General features: G+C 38.3%; 1 long non-coding RNA gene across 1 annotated transcript; it reads left to right on the forward strand.

The window, feature by feature from the left end:
- The first annotated feature begins 1,660 nt into the window (after positions 1 to 1,660).
- LOC121889018 lies at positions 1,661 to 5,188 on the forward strand. Its single transcript, XR_006093414.1, has 3 exons — positions 1,661 to 1,721; positions 4,385 to 4,439; positions 4,982 to 5,188. It is a non-coding gene; the product is annotated as an uncharacterized LOC121889018 (long non-coding RNA).
- The last annotated feature ends 294 nt before the right edge of the window (positions 5,189 to 5,482 follow it).

The following is a 5,482-nucleotide window of genomic DNA, read 5'->3' on the forward strand; positions in this document are numbered from 1 at the left end:
ATAGTGCTATTTTATTTTTAACTCACAACGAGATTGTAACAAGTTTGTCTTGCTTCTTCAAACCAGTCTTGATGTTACAGCAAGAGACCTCTGTATTCTCCAAATACAGTGGCATGGAAACAATTAGAGTTGACAGTTTTGGTTCGCCGTCACTGACATACCCACTGTGATTGCTTTTGTTAATTTTATAACTTTCCTGTAGCATACTTTCAGGAGCAGTTGTTCCCATCAAGTATTCATCAATCTCACCGGGCTTAGAATGGGTTATGTACCACCGTTACCAACAAGAGCTCTGGTTTCTCCTCGGGAAAAGTAATGTGGGACAGACAGTCAAGTCATATTTTATTACGGATGAAATGGCACAATATAAAGTGAATTGTTGCCAAGAAGCTGCTGCTAAATTCTTATTATTGACTGCGAACGGCATGAGCAGACAAACTGTTTAATGAGTTGGGAAGCAAATATATTTAAAATGCCTTCCCAGCAAAAACAATGAGATGGTACATTTGAGACAGTTTTGTAAGGATGAACACTGCCTCATCAAAGTGGTTCGAATGGGCCACGTTGTACGGTTACTGGATAATCTTCTCGAGCACACCTCTGATCTCTGTACTGCATTTACTGAATCTGAACTGAGTATGCCACCGAGCAAAATCTTTATATTTCTTGCAGTACACCATCAGGCCTGACATATTGGCCAGCTCTGTGCCACCCATCTGTTCACAGCTGGGCGTAGTGGCAGCAGTCAGCACAGACCATAGTCAGTGCCACAGGGGTAGGGGCTGGAAAGGAGGGGGACCGTTCTAATGAGAGGCATTCACACAGCCTCCCCATCTATGAAAATATAACGGAAAGCAGACTAGTGTTTCCCCTCTGAGTTTCCCATCTCTTTTCATGACCTAGTGGGAGATGAATGGCTTCATTTTCTCTTGCCCTCGGTAAAAATGGCATCTTGTCTACTCATTGCCCCCCTCGCCAAATGATGTTTGGAGAATAAGGAAAAACATGCTGGTCACATGCCAGGGATAGAAAGAGATAGCTTTTTATATGTCGACAGAAAGACACATGAGCAAAGCGGGCAACATAAAGGCTTGCAGGCAAATTGGATTTGAGTAATGACTCACCCTGTCACATCCAGGCAGAGACGTGAAATGAGCACCCGGGACTTTACCAGACTGTGGCAAACTAAAGCAGAACAGTAGTCAAAACAAAGCTGGGTTATTTAGTTTGGTATTTGTCTGAGCTTGTGGAGCCTCAGGCTTGGGGGGTGAATGTCTTTTTGGTGCTGTGTGTCGCACACTGCAATTGCATTAATTAGTTGCTCAAATGATGCAATGGCTTCCAGACTCCATGAACCGCTACAGCAAATACATTGTGAGGTAATGTGTTCAAAATGAATGCCAATGCACCAGAATCTGATGTTGGTGTAAGTTCACAGGAAATTATTGGAGGTGCTGATCTGATTTCTTCATAACATTTTCACTTACATATTAATGTCTGCTACAAATCTCAAACATGTTTTGTTTCTTCACCATAATAATGTAGATTAATGTTTGGGTCAGTTGATATTTATTGCCTTTTTTTCCTGAGCATTTTAATCCTTTTTTCAATAAATCACTAGTAAGTGATGCCACCACAGCCTCGACGAGAAAGCTGCAGAGCCTGCCAGTGGTATGAAGTGGACAAACAGAATTTAGGATTAAAGAGCCTTTCTAGCCATGGTGAATAAATTGACTTCTCTATCATAGAGGAATAGAAATGTGTGTTAAAAACAAAGACAAACCATACCTCAATACATCAGTTCAAATATTTAACTTCAAAGCTTAGTCTTGCTTGAGTTACTGAATTGACTTTTTTTTTTTTATTGTGTGTGTATGTCTGACTTTTCTGTTTGTTGTGGTCGAATGTCACGAACCAGTGAGCCAGCAGGTAAAACAATAGATCTGTAGCTGTATATGTGAATAATCCACAGATCATTGTATCATATAGGCGATCACTATCTCTAGTAAAGGTACAGTATATTCCTGCAGAAATGTCAATCACAGAACTTTTTATTCACAAAACAAACCCTAAAATACACTGAATGTCACTGACTGATGCTTAAAATGTAAAAGTATTTGAGGGCGGAACAATTTTTAAACTAATTCCTATCAGATCCATATGAAAATGATGTAGGGGAAATCTAAACTGTGATTTCTCTCAGCTGAAGCCATATCAATTTGTGCAATTCAAACAGTAAATGTTACAGTATGCAATTCATAATGATTCCTAACACGGTGCCAATGGGACTTATCATTAAACATTGTATTCTTTAAATAGGTCTAAGGGCTGCCACTCATCTCATTTGCGAGATGTCATATTGTTCACTCAAATCAAGGACCCTGACCTAACCCCCCACCCCAACCTCTTTCGCTCAAGTAGGGCTGGCTGAGAGCTGGTGAAGAGGTGGCCATTTTCATGTAACAGAGAGAGAAAATAGTAGAACCTCCTCAGATGCTATCATGAACTGGGTTATTAAGTGCGCTGGCACTCTAGAGGAAAAAGATGAAGATTATTTTTCACATTGAGGGTGGTGTATCTCAGGTAGTTATATAACTAATAGGAATTCAAGCATGTCTGAGTATTGTTTTAGCATTTAGAAATAACAAAATCTCCAAACCTCTGTCACCTTATAAAATACTGTACATCCTTAGCCTCATTGATAATGTCGATATGATGCTGTCAGCGTGTTTCCAAGGTAGATTTTTAAAATAATAACTTTTTCACACTTATTCTTAAATACCAGCCCTCAAAGAAGTCTGGGAAAGCTATTTGATAAGTAAAGGGTGATAGGGAGTCACATTGTGCTAAAACAGATTAGACTGAGTAGATGCACAATGGTAACTACTTGAGAAAGGGCTTCATTTTCATTGGCAGCCCTCCGAAACTTGCCAGCATTGATTAGTCATAATCACCTCCAACCACACAAAAGAGAATAAATGGCAAAAGCTCCTTACTCCATCTCTCCTATTCTGTCTGTAGCAACCAGCCTTCTAATCCAATTATGGTCACACTGTGCTCAAGGAATCTCGCCTGAAATCAGCCTTTGTCGTCTCATCTCTTTTTTTGGGGGGTTGCTGCATTTACTCAATCAATGTTAGTACCAAATTTCTAGTGTTGCCAGCACTTGGTTGGTACTTGATTGTACTGTAATTTGGTTGCAGACAATAGACTGTGTGGAGTGTCTGCCGTTGAGCTGTAGTGCACTTTAGCCGTTAACAATCTAGTAATGATACCAACAGTACAAAACACTAGTTTTGTATTGGTTAAGAGATATTAACCAATGCTATTTCTGCAAGTCACAAATGCAGAACTTAAAATTGTACCTGCAACTTGCAAAGGGGTTGTGAGTTGTAGTGAGATATAGAACCGGGTTTGCATTTTGATCATGTTTACTATAGATTAGATCTTTGACCTGTATTGATAGATCCATGTTGGGGGATAGAAATATCCACCAAAAAGGTTGCTTCTACACATCAAAGTCAATAATAATAGGTTATGAGCAAAGAGGCCGTACTGTGATAGTATTGAATTTGTCTCTGCACAAAAAGCTAGTCATTTTTTCATTTTGCTGAATTTCTCCAAAATTTTCTCAAAAACTATTCCATCTGCTTCTCACTTCAGCACTTTTTTCATATTCCTAGCAATTTATTTTGAGAAGGTCACTTTTGTAGAGACTTAGACACATGCACTGATTTTGTTGAAGTTTCTTTTCCTTAAAATGTAAAATTTTAACATGGCTGGTGTGAGGTAATGCCCTCCGAGGCAGCTGAAAGTCTCAAAAAACAATGACAATAAGGAATGTTAACTGCCATATTAACAAAAGTTGTTAGATTACTCTTATTAAAATGAATAAAAAACTGTTTTCATGATGAGTTCATTGTAAGGAAAGGTACAATGGAGTACATTTTTACTGTCAGGCTAGTAAATTTAGATGTGAGTTATGCTTTTAGACATTTAATTTTTCTTTCTTTGAGGGATTTGTAATTAACATGTTTTGGCCCTAAGTGGAATTACTGTGGGACGTCTTTGGCACTCAGCCAAAATCATTATTAAGTGCAACAAAAAACTGTATCTCTAACCTTCCGTTGGACAATATTGTTTATCAAATACAACTGCCATTAGGGCGAATTCAATCTGGCCAAGATGTTTAAATAATGTAGTATATTAATAACGCCTGTTGGGATCCCATATGCTATCCTCTTTTCTGTGATAAATAAAGATGAGACATCGCCTTTGTAGGACACTTCTGTGTCTTTCTCAATCTCCCCCTCTTCCTGTGTTTTATCTTCACAGTCACAGTATTTTTTTCCCCTCTCTGTCTCTGCTTGCATTGTGTTCACAGATGAAAACATCAGTGTTCAACGCATCGCAGGGGAGGAAAGTTTCACTCGCGGGAAGTAAGTAAATAAGATTCATATTTCACTTTGAGGTAGCTGAGAGAAAAACACCCCACAAAATCTTCAATCTTTTTGAGTGATGTAATAACTACAAAAAACACACAAAATAACAACACTGCACACCCAGTATGAACCAAATACCTGCATAATTGTCAAATGCGCTTTGACATCTTTGACTCAGTTGATTCTGATAGTCAACTGACTATCAGATCTAACACTGATGTTTACTGTCATGCAAATATGTTTGCTGTTAATTCATCTTTGGCATGTCTTTCTTCATATTTGTTTAGTTATCCACAAAAAAAGAAAAGCAGCACCAAACAACAGCAGACCTAGAAATGCACTAGAATCTGTTTTTATAATGGTGTTAAAGTCATTTAGGGTATTTTTTTTTGTCTTTACAGTAGCCTCTCTATGTTGATACAGTGAATAAATAACTGAAAATGTGTGGGCATTAATTTCAAGGTACAAGTTTAAAATCACCTAAAGGGTAAAGCAGTCCTATACATAGAAATCCCAACTGAGGCTCCATCCATTTTTAGATCACTGAAGAATGACATCAGTTGAACGGCAAGGTCCAAGTGCAGATTTTCAGTATCTCCTTGTTATTGCTTATTATTTCAAAGTGGTTTCCTGCACAAGTTGAGAAGAAATAATGTGGTATTGACAAATGCATACACAAATAAACAGAAGCATTTAATGTATGAATAAACTGTGAGTGAAACTGCTGCCCCTCTTCCTATCTTGCTTCTCCAATGTATTTTTCTTCCTTTAGTAAAAAATGTCTGTCTGCTCAAAGCTGAATGTTAGCTAATTATTTTTGTTATCTTTCACTATGGCTAGAGGCCCTATCAGACTTATATGCATGCAGTACAGATAAGGGCTTATTGGCAGAGAGAAGCGGACGATTTTTAATCATAAATACGGGCAGCTCTGCTCATCAAAGTACCACTGTCTGTAGTTTGTCTAATCTGGTCTTTCCAAACTCACCCCACTTCCTATGTTTTACTAACATGATTTTATTTCTTCCCTACTCCCACCCT

Source organism: Thunnus maccoyii, chromosome 22 (genome assembly GCF_910596095.1).
Source record: "Thunnus maccoyii chromosome 22, fThuMac1.1, whole genome shotgun sequence".
Lineage (NCBI taxonomy): Eukaryota > Metazoa > Chordata > Actinopteri > Scombriformes > Scombridae > Thunnus > Thunnus maccoyii.